The following is a 17,559-nucleotide window of genomic DNA, read 5'->3' on the forward strand; positions in this document are numbered from 1 at the left end:
GTCTGGGGTAAGAAGCAGCAGGATCCTCGCTTTCAAGATCACTGTCACCAGATATGCGATCCACCATGAGTAGCTGTTCAAGACAGTCAAGCTTTTTATCAAGCTTTGTGGACAAAATATCAAAAGAAGATCAAGAAAAAGCATGCGAGACACTAGCTCGAGCTATATTTGCAAGTGGTACACCTCTTTCCATAACTGATAATCAATACTGGAAGGAACATTTACAAACTAATTCTCCCAACATGTAAGTTACCATCATGTTATTGCTTATCACATTCTCTCTTGGAGTATGACAGAGTTCAAACAATGGTTATTCAAAGGATTGGTCAAGCAGAATCACTGACTCTGCTGTCAGATGGATGAACTGCTATACAAGGAAATCCTTTGAACATTGTGTTATTAACACCTGAACCAATATTTCTGAAGCAATTGCTACCAAATCATCATGTCATACGGGTGAATACATAGCCAACTTACTGAGTGAAGAGACTGAACGTGCAGGTCCCTCCAGGGTACAAGCCCTTGCAATTGATAATGCAAGTAACATGAAAGCTGTATGGCAACTAGTAAAGGCCAAGTATCCTCGTTTAATAGTATTTGGTTGTCTTGCCCATGGCTTGAATCTTCTGGCAAACAACATAGTAAATGTGAATACAATGAAGACAATATGAGCAAACTGCAAAGTGATTGTGAAGGTATTCAACAATCATCATGTTGCTAATCAGACTTCAAAGAAATTACAGAAAGATAAGCAGGAGAAGGAAAGTGCACATTTATTGCCAGGAGAAACTAGATGGGGCTCAGCTACAAGCATTTACATAGTTTGGTGAGCACAAAGAATCTGTTTGTAGTGCACTTCAATAGATGACACAGTCTTCCAGATTATTCCATGAACATTTGGAAGCACATTCTCAGCAATGATGTGTTCTGGGTTTGAGTTCAAGGAGCATGCAATTTGCGACTACCAGTTTCAGTGGCTATCAAGACACCTGAAGGCGATACCCCAAGCCTTTCAAGTATTCCAGAAATATTCAGAGAACTGAATGAAAATCTAATCGAGCTTCTGCCTTCTTTACCTCTATCCAAAAAAGTAGCAGTAGGGACCAGTTCAGCCACCTCCCTGCTGGGCCCCCCTCGGGCCCCGGGAGAGACACGCCTGGGCCAGGGGTTAGCGAGGAGTTAGTTAGGGTACTTCTGGAGAGGCTGGATGTGTTCAAGTCCGCTGGTCCGGACGATCTTCACCCTAGGGTTCTACAGGAACTGGCCGAGGTCATTGCGGGACCCCTGGCGCAGCTCTATGAGCACTCGTGGTGCTCTGGCGAGGTGCCGGAGGACTGGAAGAGGGCCAATGTGGTCCCTATCTTCAAAAAGGGAAAAAAAGAGGACCCGGGAAATTACAGGCCAGTTAGTCTTACCTCAATCCCGGGTAAGCTCTTTGAAAAAATTATCCTGGCACACATCCAGGAGGGCCTTGCGGGGGAATGCATGCTCAGGGGCAACCAACATGGGTTCATCAGTGGCAGGTCTTGTCAGACCAACCTGGTGGCCTTTTACGATCAGGTCACCAAATCATTAGACGCAGGGGTTGCTGTGGATGTAGTCTTTCTGGACTTCCGGAAGGCTTTCGACACTGTCTCTCACCCTGTCCTCATCAAAAAGCTGGGAGACTGTGGTGTCGATGCCCACACGGTCAAATGGGTCACCAACTGGTTAGAGGGCCGCACCCAGAGGGTGGTAGTGGATGGGTTCTTCTCGACCTGGAAGGACGTGGGCAGCGGGGTTCCGCAGGGCTTGGTCCTCGGGCCCGCACTGTTCAACATCTTCATCAGTGACTTGGATGAGGGGGTAGAGAGCACCCTGTTCAAGTTTGCTGATGACACTAAGATGTGGGGGGATGTGGGTGCACTAGAAGGGTGCAATAGGCTACAAGCTGACCTTGACAGGTTGCAACGGTGGGTGGATGAGAATAGGATGGGGTTTAACACTGATAAGTGCAAGGTGTTGCACATGGGGAGGAAGAACCGGCACCACACTTACAGGTTGGGGAACTCCCCTCTTGCCAGCACGGAGACGGAAAAGGATCTTGGAGTCGTCATTGACTCCACGATGAACATGGGCCGGCAGTGTGGGGAGGCAGTCAAGAAGGCCAACCGTACCCTGTCATGCATCCACAGATGCATCTCGAGCAGGTCCAGGGAGGTGATCCTCCCCCTCTATGCGGCACTGGTCAGGCCGCAGCTGGAGTACTGCGTCCAGTTCTGGGTGCCACACTTCAAGAGGGACGTGGACGATATGGAAAGAGTCCAGAGGAGGGCCACTCGTATGATCAGGGGTCAGCAGGGCAGGACTTATGAGGAGAGGCTACGGGACCTGAACCTGTTTAGCCTCCACAAGAGAAGGTTAAGGGGGGACCTTGTGGCCTGCTACAAACTGGTCAGGGGGGATCAGCGGGTATTGGGGGAGTCCCTGTTCCCCCGTGCGCTGCCAGGAGTGACCAGGAATAACGGTCACAAGCTGGCGGAGGGTAAGTTTAGATTAGATATTAGGAGGCGCTACTTCACAGTCAGGGCGGCTAGGGCCTGGAACCGGCTTCCAGGGGAAGTGGTGCAGGCTCCTAGCCTGGGGATTTTTAAAAGGAAGTTAGATAAGCACCTTGCCGGGGTCATCTGACCCCGGTACTCTTTCCTGCCAAGGCAGGGGGTCAGACTAGATGATCTACCTAGGTCCCTTCCGACTCTAGCTACTATGATACTATGATACTATGATAAAACAAATCTTTACTAAGAGATCTGAGTTTTGCTTTCATCCAGTTCATCTGGCAGCAAACCTGTTGGATCCTCAACAGAGAGGACAGCATTTATCAGAAGATGAAATATCTACTGTTTTCAATACAACTACGGAAGCTAAGATTGTGTCCCCAACATCTACAAAATAGCCATGATGACAGACATTGCCAAGTACCACGCAAAAGAAAAACTTTGGCGCAAAGGCATCATATGGAAGGCAGAAGAGAATAAGTCTCCTCTTATATGGTGGAAGGGGTACTGTAACACCTGACTGTTGTCCAGGATTGCTCTAAGGATCCTAAGCATGCCACCAAGAGCAGCTTCTTGTGAACGGAACTGGAAGGCTTTCAACTCACCAGAGGTCCAAGGACTCAACTCAATCAAGACAAAAAAGAGGAATAGACTAACAAATGAATGCAACGCTAAGCTTGGTTCTATTTCTCAAAATCCCTTGCTTCTGGAGTATCAGTCAGAAGCACAATTAGTGAAGAAGACGCAGTGTGATGACAAGTTGCCCTGGAAAACCCACATCTCTGGCTCCCTTAGCCTTCTAGGACCTGTACTGATCCTTCAGACTTCCCAGTAAGCACACCCTTTTTTCAGATCTCTTCCCTTGTGGACACTGGCTTTGGATGTTCTCATTTAAGGACATGAGAAAATGGACATACCCATTATAACAGGGGTTGTCAACTAGGGATATGTGTACCCCTGGGGGTACTTGGGAAGGCCCCAGGGGATAGGAGGCTGCAATGCAGAGAAGCAGAGATACTTGGGAAGTGGTCGTGCAGGGGATGGGTCCGCTACCACCATCCAGCACTGTGTGCTGCCCCCGAGCCCACATCCATCAGTCTGTCTGCTGGGGGACACCCCCTGCCCTGTCAGCTGGCCACTGGGAGAGCCCCCCCTACTTGTTGACCAGCCACTGGAGGACCCCCCTGCTTCTCGACTGGCCACCGGGAGTACACTGACCAAAAAAGGTTGAACACCCCTGCATTATATGTTCCTTGTGACATGTGCCTGTATTTAACTGGAAGCCAACACTAGCGTTTCTGCTAGTTGGTGCTATAGAGGGGATACAAACTGATTAAATTACGGGTATCAAATATAGGGGCCATGGAGACCCCTCCCCATCTGGTCCACCAAGCTACTGGTGAGCCATGGAGTTTGGCAGGTGTGGCCAATAGTAGGCAGGGCTTGCAACAGAATCTGAGACACTTGGATTTTGGTGAACAGGGCCCTGGCAGCAGGGGATGAGTGAGGACTGTGTGACAGTCCTCAGCTGCCCTGCAACTACTATCACTTGCACATCCCCACCATGGCAAGCAGATGCCTGGCCCATAGCTATCCTATCTGCCCCATTGCTGCAATGGCAGCTGCTGCCTCGGGTCATACCCAGCATGCAAGGAACTGCTGTGGTCCATATCTGGCCCAGGGCCCACAGTGAGGTCGATACCCCTAGATTACAATGAAGGGTAGGAACTGTACATTTATGCTCCAGTTTATGGACTTCACCTTAACCCAAGAGGAAGTAACTGGCAAATCCTCAGCACAGACTGTGTGCTGGGAGATGAGCTATTTTTCTGTAAAAGTGACTGGATAATTGCCAAAGGTTGGAGAAGGTGCCAGAGATGCCAAGCTGAGCTGGAGGCAATTTCTAACCCCTGAGAATTCGAATCTGTGCTTGAGGCAAATCCAGATTGGAGCATCCTGTGGGGTCCTCCCCAGTGTTCTCTTATTGAGGCTCATATATTGCAAAGGAAGCTCTGGCTAGCTGCACCCACCTGCGGGATTACTGGAGCATGGATTAAAGCACTATCTATGCCCAAGGGGCATGCAGTGCTGCCTCCCTCTTGTGGCTATATGGCAGAGCTGCAGAAAACATGCAAAGCTGAGCCTCTACCAGCATGGGCATGAAGTTACATACAAAAGTCAGTTGACAAGGTATGGACACACCTGTACTGAATGTTCAGGTACTAGACAGGATGATTCAGGGCTATCAGCCCTCCTTTTGCAGGAGCAAAACTCTTAGCCAGTGGGATTAATAAAGAATCCCCGTGGCATAGTTATGCATTGTAGAGTTTATTACCCCTATCTTTGAAGTATTTGATACTGGCCACACTTAGAAATGGTTCACTGGATTGAATTGCCCCTGATCCCATGGCTCCTGTTATCCTTCAAGGGACAGTACTGTATTTTCCACATGCAAAGGCCCTGGATAAAACTATTGCAAATTATATTCATGTCTACTTTACATCAGGTGCATTTTGTCCCAAAATGTACCCGGAGCTCTTTAGACTCTATCCTCTACACTGAGTGAAAGGGTCATATAGAAAAAGTAAAAAATCTTATAATCTAATTTAGGACACCACTATACTGCATGCACACAAAAGATGGGAATCAAAGTTGCAGAGATATAATTGACACTTCTTGCCTGTTTGTTGCTTCAGTTTTCATCCTTAATTTTCTGGCAAGCATTTTAACCTGGAATTAATAGAAATGCCATAAATCAGGTGTGCTCAACCCCCCAGGCTGTGGGCTAAATCAGGCCCATTGGAGACATGTCATCTGTGCCACAGGGCTCCCCATGGGTCTGGAAACTTAGCAGCAGAGAAGGGTTAGTAATTAACATTGCCACTGCTGCTGCTCCCCTCCTACTTGACATATTTTCAAGCCTCATGCAGCTTCATTAAGCCCTGGACTAGGTCTACTCTCTGCCCATATTGGCTTGATTTAAAGATGCAACATATTAGAATACAGGATTCTCTATTAAGTCATCCTCTTAAGAATGTGAGGTTGAATTCCATCTTGAATTTTGTAATTTTAATTAAACTTTCATTCTGCCTTTGTCTGAAGAGCCTACTGCTCTCACAAATCTTTTCATGTACATATACAATGATTTTTGGCCAACTAGATGTTCATACTTCAGTTCTGTATGCTAAGGGCCCTTGTACACATAGTTGGCATTTAGTCACTAAAAATGTTCCTGGTTTCATTTTTCTTTCTTAATTTAAGATGGCTAAATAAGTAACATGGATGTGATTTACCATGTAAGGGTTTATTATGCTATGACTAGGAAAAAGCACTGGAGGGCATGTCAGAACAATTTTACTCTCATGCCCTTTCAGTCCTACCTTACTTCCAGGCAGCACTTTAGGACAAGAAATGCCCAGCTGCAGCACTTCTGCCACTCTCTTTTCCTGGGTGCAAATTGCATGGGGCGCTCGGGGGGGCTGAGGCACGAAATCTTTCCGTGCAAAGCTAACCCCAAGTGTACACAAGCATGGAGCACTTGGGTGTCTTTTTTTGGCCTGAAACCTTTCTGTGCGAAGTCCTGCAGGGTTTCCCAAGCAGACATAGGCATCTCCCAAAGCTGGGTGAAGGGCGGCAGGGCACCCTTTGGGCGGCTTGCTGTTTCCATAGGGCGCTGGGTGCGAGGCACCCTTCGTGCTCCCCCCAAATGTGCTCAAAGCATTGCCTCTCCTCAGGCTCCAGGGTTCCAAGGGACATCAGCCCTGGCCCTAGCCCGGTGTCCCTTGCTTTCCCTGGATGCAAGTTGTACGGGGTGCTTGGGTGCTTTTTTCGGCCCCAAACCTTGCTGTGCAAAGCCCCGAATGTTTTGGCATGAAATTTTCATGTGCTTACTAGACTGGCATCAGACTGTCTGGGTTTTTTTAACACCAGAACGAGGCAGGTGTGTGTGTGGGGCGGGGAGGTGGGAGGAGGCTCTCTGGCCCCTTGAGTGCCTATAAATTCATGGAGCAGAGACTAACTGGGGTAAGTACTCTGTAGACTTTTGAGGTGGATGAGAGATGGCAACACACCAGAGGTCCAAGGACTCAGCCCTGAGGGACGCTTGCTTCTGGGTGGCATAGCACCTTGTCTATAAGAGTGCATCTTGCTGCTCATGTCAGCTGCAGTATTGCCTTTCACTGCAGGATGAGGCAGCTTTTTGAGACACTTGAAAGAGAACACCCTGACCTGTTTCACAATTAAACAGGACATTTATGCTTAGGTAAGTGTGAACCAACACTTGGCTGTGCCCATTGTTTACTTTATCTTTCATGTAAATGGGGTTTAATTGCCATGAATGAAGTTGCTAGGTATCTGATAGGGCTGTGTGAAATTTCGCCACCAGTTTTGTTTCAACACTGTTTCGACCTGTTTCGAGGTTGAAACAGCAAAATAGAAATGAAACAGATATGGTCAAAACAGCCTCGAAACAAAACAAGGCGAGTTGAAATGTTTTGCCATTCTGATGCTGTTTTGATGTTTGGCCCATAGGCTATGATGGGGAAGGTTGAAACAGCTAACAACTTTGTCATTTCTGGCCAGATTTGGATAAAACTTGCAGGAATGGTAGCCCCTTCTGAGGGCATGAAGCTGCCAAGTTTCAAGAAGATAGGTGCAGGGGTTCAGAGAACCTGCATCCCAAGATCTTGGGAGAAAAACTCATGTCATGTGTATATGTTAAGCCATAGCAGGGTCAACACTACAGAGATGCTAACCCCTGCTGAAGCGACAAAGCCTGCCATGTTTCAAGGAGATTGGTGCAGGGAGTTCAGAGAAACTGCACCTCAAAATCCTGAAAGCAATACTCATGTCATTTGTATATGTTAAGCCACAGTGGGGTCAAAACTGTAGGTATCCTAGCCCCTACTGAAGCAACAAAGCCTGTTAAATTTCAAGGAGATACATGCAGGGAGTTTGGGGAAACTGTACCCCGAAATCCTGAAAACAAACTCATGTCAAGTGTATGTGTTAAGCCACAGCAGGGTCAAAATTGTAGGCTTGCTAGCCCCTGCTGAGGCCACAAAGCCTGCCAAGTTTCAAGAAGGTCGGTGCAGGGGTTTGGGGAAAACTGCACTTCAAGCTGCGGACAAGCAAAACTCATGACGTGGGTGACACTGTGTTAAGGCGCAGCAGGGTGAAAGCTGCAGGCCTGCTAGCCCCTGCTGAGGCCACGAAGCCTGCCAGCTGTCAGGGAGGTAGGTGCGGGGGGGTCTGGGGCCCTGCATCCCTAGCTGCTCACAGGCAAAACTCTTGACATGGGTGCTTGTACAACTGCTGCCTCTCATCAGGCAGCAGGACTGAAGATCTCCCATCACTTATCAACAAGACCTGGGGGTAATAATTGATCGCAATATGAACATGAGTCGGCAGTGCGATGCTGTAGCCAGCAGGGCCAACAATTGATGCATCTCCAGCAAAACCATTGCAAAGAAGTGATTCTCCTGCTCTGCTCAGCTCTTCTCAGCATTGATGAGACCGCAGCTGGAGTACTGCGTCCAGTTCCGGGCTCCGCACCTTAACAAGGATGTGGTAAAGCTTAAGAGAGTCCAGAGAAGGGCCACTTATATGATCAGAGATGTGCACAGCAAGCCATACATGGAAATGACCTGGAACTCTTCAGCCTGAAAAAGAGAAGGCTGAGAGGGGACTTGGTAGCAGCTTACTGCTACATCAGAAGTGTACGTCTAGGGCTCGGTGAGCAACTGTTCACCAGGGCACCCTTGGGGAAAACCAGGAGTAACGGTCACAGTCTGGACACCCTAGTTGTGAAGTAGTTTTTCCTAACGTTGAGCCTGAAATGAACCTGAAATGATCTTCCAGGAGTTTGCGACCATTACTCCTAGTTTGGAGGGAAACCTCCTCACTACCCTTCCTCACCCCTCAGCTGCCTTTCTCCACCTCCCCCTGCCCCCCCACTTATGTACAGGAGGGCTACACCCATTTCAGGGCTGGAATGACTGCATGGTGGTTTTACAATACAAATTCTTATGCTCTTAACTTCTCCCTTCTTCCTGTTCCTAGTTCCCGAATGCTATGCTTTATATCAGGGGTAGGCAACATTTTTTGGCTGGAGTGCCAGAAAAACCACAATGTCTACCTTGGAAGGCACTGGAGTACCAACATGCCAGAGCCCAGAGCAGCTGTTTGCAGCCTCCTGGCTGCAGCCGGCCCACGGAGCTCGGTCTGTTTGCAGCAGGGCTTGCAGCTTCCCACCCGCCTGCTGGGAGTAGCCTGGACTCCGTGGCTGGCAGAAATTGCTTACAGCTCGGGCTGGCAGTGATGTGCCAAGTGAAATTGCCTTGTGTGCCATGCTTGGCACGTGTGCCAGGTGTTACTGACCCCTGCTTTATATTATGCTTCTATTGTCAACTTGTGGGCTACGTGTGCTACCTTCCCTCCCTCCCTCTTGCCTATGCCACTTGCAGACCCACAGAATCCCAGCTTGTGCACTCTCTCTCTCTCTCTTTACAATGGCAACATGCTGAAGTGAAATATCTAGCCTGTTCCCCCAGGTGCTTTCCCCGTGTCAGGGGGCTTCCTCTCAGCACTCCTGGTTGGTGTTGGCTTATGTGCCCTCTCTTCTCAGTACCACTACAGTGCAGTTTTTTCCAACAACTCTCTCCCTTCTTCCCTCTTGCCTATGCTTCATCATGTAGACCAGGGGTTGGCAACCCCCGGCACATGTACCGAGCATGGCACGCGAGGCCATTTTGTTCGGCATGCCATGGCCAGCCCCGGCTCTAGGTAGCTGCTGTCAGCGACGGAGCCTGGGCTGCTCTCAGTAGGGCTTGCAGTATCCCTGCTGGGAGCAGCCCGGGGTCTTGACTGGCAGCAGCTACCCAGAGCTGGGTTGGGCTGCAGCCAGGAGGCTGCAAACAGCTGTGCTGGGCTCTGGATCCCTGGCATCAGCTCCGTACCAGGCTGTCCACCCGCGCAATGGAGCAGGTGGTGGGGGAAGGGCCTGAAGCAGCACAGCCCTGGTCTCTCCCCTGATCCCAGCACAGAGCTGGTGACTGGGTGCTGGAGCCCAGTGCAGCTGTTTGTAGCCAGCCTGGGCTCTGGGCAGCTGCAGTAAGCAGCAGGCAGGCTGCAAACAGCTGTGCCAGGCTTCACAGCTCCGGCATCAGCTCTATGCTGGTGGTGACTGCACGTGCACCTCGGGGCAGACAGCAGAGCAGTGCAGCCCACCCTGAGGTGGCAACTGCATGGGCACCAGCAAGGAGCTGATGCTGGAGCTGTGGAGCCCAGTACAGCTGTTTGCAGCCTACCCATAGCTTGCTGCAGCTGCCCAGAGCCCAGGCTGGCTACAAACAGGTGCGCCAGGCTCTGGAACCCTGCTATCACCTCTGTGCTGGGAGCTGGGGAGAGACTGGGGCTGCGCAGCCTCAGGTCCCTTCCCCACTGCCTGCTCCAATGCACGGGGTGCACACACCAGTACGGAGCTGATGCCAGAGCCCGGAGCCTGGCACAGCTGTTTGCAGCCTCTCAGCTGCAGCTGGCTGCAGCTCTGGGGAGCTGCTGCTAGCCGGGAGCCCAGGCTGCTCCCAGCAGGCAGCTGGGATGCTGCAAGCCCTGCTGGGAGCAGCCCAGGCTCCAGCAGCTACCCAGAGCTGGGGTAGCTGCTGACAGCCACAGACCCCAGGCTGGGGGGCAGGGGCTTTGGGTGGGGGGCAAGGGGCACAAACAGGGCATCCTTTCATGTATCCCCTGCCCTCATTTTGTTTTTCTGGCATTCTGGCACCATCCAAGGTAGACATTGTGGTGTTTTTCAGCACTCTGGCCAAAAAACGTTGCCTGCCCTGATGTAGACCAATGGTATCCCAGCTTACACATATATGCTTTCTTGCACCGCAAGAAATGCTTTCCTCAGGTCTGAAACCTGGTAAATCTCTGCCAGAAAAGGGCCTTACTCCTCACTCCCTCTTCCTCTAGCTGCAGACAGACAGACAGACACACTGAGCACCCTGTTTCATGGGTGCTAAAAATGCTCAGTTCTTTCACTGCGGAGAGCAGCTTTCTTTTTGTTTTTTGGAGGGTAAAATCTTTAAAAAGGTTTTTCCCTAAAAATCAAGACCAAGATTACATGCAGGTTTGAATAGTGTTGGTTAAAAGTAAATGTGATCTAATGTTACTCTTTTCACCAAAAAAAAGTTCTTCACCCAGTTTTCACTACCAAGGGCATCTCAGCTTCCCCACTCCATGGTTGGCCTTCCAATACAACCAAGCACCCACACACCCACTCCATACACTCAGCCAGTCTGGTTGATGTAGGAGTTCAAGCTGGGCAGCTTGTTCTGGCTCAGCTTCTCCAGACCATAGTGTATTAACATTCCTGGGAGCAGTTGGCAAGCTCTCTCCCTGCCTCTTGCCTCCTGGCTGGGGCTCTGTCTGGGGCAGAAAAACCTTCCTCTGCGGTTTTTTTGTGATATAATATCATGTAACTACTTTTTGATATATATATCACAAATATAAATATATATATATATATATATAGTGTTTTATATATTATATAACAGTGTTGTGATATATTATTATTCTCTTCACAAATAGAAAAGTTTTCAGCCAGCTTCACCACTTGAATACCAACAGCTGCTTCCCCCATGGCTGGGGGGCTCTCTCTCAGCACTCCTGGTTGGTGCTGGCCTATATGCCCTCCTGTCCCTGGACAAGCCCTCCTAGCATCTTCCCCCAGCTGCTTCCCCCCATGTATGTAAAAAACATAACTGTCAATGCTTAGATTTATAAAAATATACTACAAAAATGTTACTGGGGATCCCCTTGCCCAGGACAGCTGGCCCCAAACTCGTGTTGGGGGGCCATGATCAGCCTACTCTAACTCCCCCTCCCCCTGCGATCAACACAAATGGCTGGCATGACCTAACACCCCCACCAAGGTGAAGAAAGAAAAAACTGCTGGGGCAAAATGAATTTCCCTTCCTTCCCCACCAGTCACCATATACACAGTGGACAGAATTGAGAGGCTATACAGGGGGGGGTTGGGGGAGAAGCGGTGGTGGTTTCCAGGCTATTGTTGAATCTATTAGTCTATTTGCATGTGAATCCTATTACAGTTTACAGTCTGCAGTCATGTCCCCAAACCAGTTTTAGACCTGCTTGTCTTCTTGTCATCTGCCACCACAAACCCATCCCCCCTGCCAGCCATCCCACGCACCCCTTCCCTCCATCCTGCATCCCACACAGAGACCTCTCTGAGGCCCTGTTATAAACCCATATAAACAAGTCAACTTTTTATAAGATGAACTTTATTCAATGAGAAATTAATATGAAATGGAACATTAGTGATAAAAAGGAACAATTAACACAATGACAGAGCACATTACCCCTGCAGAACAGCACCTGTGCATGCCATCAATCAATTTCTGATCACAGCACCCCTCTCACTATTTGCCTGCATCTCTAGCTCCCCCATGCTCAACTGCTTCTCTGTTAGTGAAGGTCACGGCTTGTGTCAATTCTCTTAACTGATCTCTCCAAGTATCACTGAAGACCTCGCCCTTGGTTTCACAGGTATTATTCAGGATGCATGCTGCCACTACATAAAGGAAAATGTTATCAGCATCAACTTCTAGCCTGTAGTTGAGTGATCTCCAACAGGCTTTCAAGTGCCCAAATGCACACTCTACACTCATGCAGCACTTGCTTAGCTGCTTGTTGAACAGCATTTTCTGTGGGTCACTCATTTACCTTGCATACGGCTTTACGAGCCAGGACTCTTAGCAGCTGCAGCAAGCAGCAGGCAGGCTGTAAACAGCTGCGCCGGGCTCATCACCTCCATGCCGGGAGCTGGGGAGAGACTGGGGCTGCACGGCCTCAGACCCTGCCCCGCACCGCCTGCTCCAACGTGAGCCTGCACGTGTCAGTGCGGAGCTGATGCCGGAGCCTGATGCAGCTGTTTGGAGCCTCCCGACTGGAGCCAGCTCTGGCTCTGGGAAGCTGCTGTCAGCTGGGATCCTGGGCTGTTCCTAGCAGTTAGCTGAGATACTGCAAGCCCTGCTGGGAGCAGCCTGGGCTCTGTCGCTGGCAGCAGCTATCCAGAGCAGGAGCTGGCCACGGCGTGCCAAGCAAAAGGGCCTCGCATGCCACGCTCAGCACATGTGCCAGGGGTTGCCGACCCCTGAACTAGACTATCAAGAGTGAGGAATTGCCTCAAATACCTGGAGATTGGGCAAATCACACTTCTTTTATGCTTCTCTTGATAAAAGGTTCACACGTCCCAGAACAGGTCCAAACAGCATGCACAGGCTGCAGTCTGTATCATCTGCTCTGCTTTACATTTTGTTGGCCATGGAGGGGAGCAAGAGAAGTCAAATTTTGGAAGACATGATGGATCTCAAGGACAAGGATCAAACTGGACTTATGCAGAAGTTGAGGCACTGATTGACATTTGGAGTGAAGGGAGTGTCATGACAACTGGGAAGCTGCAGGAATAAACCTGTTTACATCTCTATTTCTGAACAATTAGGGCAACTTGGCATCAAATGCAACTGGGAACAGTGTCGCAGTAAGATGAAGGCCTTAAAGTATGCCCTCCGTCACATAAAGGACAATAATTCTTGGTCCGGTGCCTCACATAGAATGATTCCATTTTACGACAAGCTATCATTCTTAAAAGAGTTGCTTCAGAGGCTTGTGTGACTGAGTTTGGGACAAGAGGTATGCATCACAAGGAATCAGAAACTCCCCGGTGCCAAAGTACTTGTCAAGCCACAGCTACTTTGCAAGTTCCATGCCATCAGCCTCCTTCTCAAGAACAGAAGCAGTCAGAGACCAATAACCTCACTTGGCACTGCTCAAGGGAGCTCCCCCTCTACTCTAGTGAACCTATGCCTTTTGGTACCGGACACCCAGGAGGCTCAACAGATACTTGAAAGAAATAGCTCTCCTGTTCATGAGAAGGAAGAGGACTCCGCCTCAACCATCGTTGCATTGCAGGACACCTCAGGTTCCAAAGGGAGTACTGTGTCAGGGAGCCAATGGCAGTCCTGAGACAGAGACTCTGCTATCCTCACAAAGGGTGACTTTTAAGTAACAGTACTGGTATTAGTAGTGTTCTGGATTTTTGGTTTTACAGATTTTCACTCATATAAATTCAGGCTGAGGGGGCAAGGAGAACACAGTGCTGCTCCCTGTGGTGGATACTGTACCTGGGCACTCTGCATGTGCCCGCAGGGCTGTAGCCGCTTCCAAGGGGAGCAGAGCTCCAGGATCTCACCTCTGGCAGGGCCACTGCCACAGCCACCTGGTGTGGGGCAGGCGTGCAGCTGGGAGGAGGGGAGGAGGCGCAGGTCTTGCTTCAACACACATCCTGGGAAGTAGGGTGCATGCTGTGGTGCTGAGACAAATATTTGAGGGATACAGCTTGAAGATGCTTGGGTGAGAGATAGCAGGCTGTCAGTGGTAATTCTTGAAGTGGCAGTCCTGTTAAAATACTTAAAGAATGACTCACTGTTCTTTACAAAAGTTCAAGAATAGATGAGAGCTTTTTTTTGGCTGTGAACAGGCACTCCATCTTCATGAGCAGCTGCTAATGCTCAACATCAACATAATTTTTGAAAAAAAAAAAATCAATGAGAAGATAAGGAAAGTATTCTTCATCTACTGACAGACACATCTGAAAGCATGGCTACGTCCAGTGCAGAAACGACATCCAAATTGAAAGATGTGTTAAAGTGTAGTGAGCAAGCCAATTGGAGGTTATGAAATGCACTAGTAATGACCTGGTACAGTGTTTTAAGGAATTAAATCAGAAGGTTGATTTCATTTTGAGCAGGGATCAACAGGGTTTCACAATTGCTGATGTACTGGGAGCAGCACTGAGAGTAGCCCACGCAAACAAACTCTCCAATCTCTTGCAAAGGAGAGCTGTGCCTCATGTAGCTGCACGAGGAGAGCCCCAAGGTGCTTCAGGGATGATGAAGATGAGGAGGGATGCTGATGTGAGCTGGGGAGGGTGCAGGAGGAGGGTTTCACATGGGGGAGCTTGCAAAAGGACAGCAATCTGGAGTTGAATTTTTGGAATGGGGTAACTGCTCAATGTCATATCCCCTGACAGCAGAGATGCAGTAACACAGACAGAGAAGAACTGGTATCAGTGGGGATATAGATTCATTACTTAGGTACATATGTAATGGAAAGAACTGTTAAATACAGTTATGTCCTGTGATAAGAAAGTTCAAGTACTTGGATTCTCATATTTAGCAACCAGAGACACTACACATTGTATAATACAAATCTCAATATTTTTTTTTTGGCAGGAGTGAAACATGGCAGAGGAGCATGACGATAGAGAGAAAATTCTTCGTTATGAAAGTTAAACCATATTATTTAATATTAACAAACATACACTTTAAGTTAAGTTAATATAGGTTAACATTTTTTGTGCTTGAATAGGGAGCTGGGGTGCCCCTTCCTCCCCAACTCTAGGCAGGAGCAAGCAGGGGAAAAAAAGTTTGGGGTCCAGGTAAGAAGAGGCTGAGGCTGGCTTGGCCAGCCAGCATGCTGTGATAAGCAGCAGGCTGCACAGATGGGATTGGAAGAGGATAGTGGCACTGTTTGGGGGGGGGGGGAGATGGGGGGGTGGAAAAACACGGGAAAGGGGGTGCTTCCCCAACTCTGAGCCGGAGCAAGCAGGGGAAAAAAGTTTGGTGCCCAGGTGGAATGCAGTTGAGGCTAATGCGAGAAGCGAGGTGCATACCAAAAGGCAGAATGTGTTTTTTTGGAAATCTCATTTTTCATTATGTTATTGCTTCTGCTTGATCAAAATTTGCAAGGTTAGCACCTGACATGCAGCTGAATCAGTGCAGGAGAAATTAGATGAATTTTCATGGATTTCCATGAGTTTACAAGTGAACTCAAGCGGCACCTGGTGGTACAATCATTGCAAAGCGGGGAAAAACATATTTTTGGGCATAAGTTATATCCACGTTACAAATTTAAAACGATAAAAATAACCCTTACGGAAGAAATTTAGGAGCTAAAAATAAAATATGTTGGAGGCGTTTTAAATTACCACATAGACAAAACACCCCTTAAAACAATAAAATCAGCTGATAACGTGGATACATAGATGCGATTTAGCTAGCTTAATAGTGATTTTCATGACATGGACACAGGGAAAGTGTGATGCAGTAACAGGAGAGATGTAATGTGGACAAGTGCCCATATGTCATGAAAAGGATCAAACTGTTCCTTTTTGAGGGCAAGGGGAAAGCTCTTCTTTAGAACTCCCTAAGGCTGCTGCCTTATCCAATTTCCCTCTTTGGCGAGGATCCAGAAGCCAGCCTCAATGTGAATACATAAGGGGCAAGCCTCTGCCTTTGGGGCCCTGGCTTTTCTCAGTTCCTGGCTTCCCTAGTGATCCGTAGCACAGTACACCTCAGCTCCTAGAAGAGAGGTGGCATTTTCACCTTTTAAAGAGGGTTATCAGAGTGGCAATTTTCTCCAACAGCACTGTAGACTGCTTCAAAACAACCATTGCTTATGGTGCCAGTCTTATTAATTTAATCCACCCTGGGACCTTCTCTACCTAGGTCAGAGCAATCCCCCATACTTCTCAGGATGTCAGCCACATTAGGTGGGTCTATACATGCACTTTACTGTGCTTTGAACTAACTTAATGTGCACCACAGTTAATGAGCAGTAGATTAATTTACTCTGGTATAGGATAGTTCCATCACACACAGAGACTATCCTATGCCACAGTAAATTACTGCACTTAAACGTGTAGATGGTGAAGTTGGGATTAGTTTACTTGAGTTCAAATTGTACTGGAGTATATTCAGTTGCATTAATGGCATGTATAGACATGTCCACATGCAACAAGAGTTGCAAAACTATAGCCCTAACTTCCGACAGCATTCACTTAATACACTGAAACATTAAGTCCTGGTGAAGTAATCAGGAAGCATTCTTGGTGGTTTGCCGTCAGGTCTAGATCATTATTTGTCCCTGGAGTGAAAAGGGCATCTAAGTGTCTTACTTAGGGAAGTATTTACAAGAATTGTTTACAATAAAGCACCCTTACATTGAGCCCCCAAAAGTTCTTCCCACAGGAACCACAGGCTTCCAGGCTGCCTAGCCTCCTTTGTCATACCATAATACCCACTGACATTAACAGTATTTGCAAGTGCTTACTCCCTCTGAGTATGACATGCCCTAGATATGTTAGTATGTTACAGCTGAGCCAGCATCAGGGTCCTTCCATAATTGGAAGCTAGCAGATACCTTTAGCTTAGCTTAGTCATGTTCAGCCTCTGTCCTGTGGGCCAAATGCAGCCTGCTGAGCCATTGCATCTGACCCATGGGACTCCGCAGTCCTGAAGTTTGGCAGCAGGGCAGTAGTAGCTGCTAGTTAGTATGCCCTCTTGCCCCTGCAAAGTGAGATTAGGCATTTTTCCCCTGTAGGACCATGTTGGGGATGGCCTGATCCCTGTCCCCCTCCATTCAGCCAGATAATGCCTGCCTGTTTTACCCCAGGCACTGGGTCTGGGCCACTGGCTGGGTCTAGCCTGCAGGAGGCCTAGGCACTGCCCATCCAGGCTGCCAGGGAAAAAGGTTGAGCACCGCTGGTCAAGACCTGTGCCAGTTGAGACCTATGCTTGTTGAAGCTGAAGTTCAGAAAGATATTTGTAAAGACTTAATGTAGACTCTCTTTAGGGCATGGTGAGGGAGCTATAGAGTGAATCTTCTCTTTGTAATTATACAAGAAAAACCCTCAGTCATTTCAGTTTTTGTATTTTCTAGATTCCTTGACAAGTAGTATGAAAGCAAGGATTAAGACAGAAATGTCTCCTTTCTAGAAACATCTGAGGCACATAGTGTGCCTCTGTGTCCTTCTGGCCACCTGACACTCATTACTCCACAGAACTTGAAACAGACGGATGTAACACAAGCTCCGGCAAGGAGCATTTTTCAAGTGTTTCCCAATTCACTAAAGCAAGAACAAAAAAGACTGGGATCGCAG

The sequence above is a fragment of the Crocodylus siamensis genome, chromosome 9, assembly GCF_052110815.1.
Source record: "Crocodylus siamensis isolate JL-2025a chromosome 9, ASM5211081v1, whole genome shotgun sequence".
In the NCBI taxonomy this organism is placed as follows: Eukaryota; Metazoa; Chordata; order Crocodylia; family Crocodylidae; genus Crocodylus; species Crocodylus siamensis.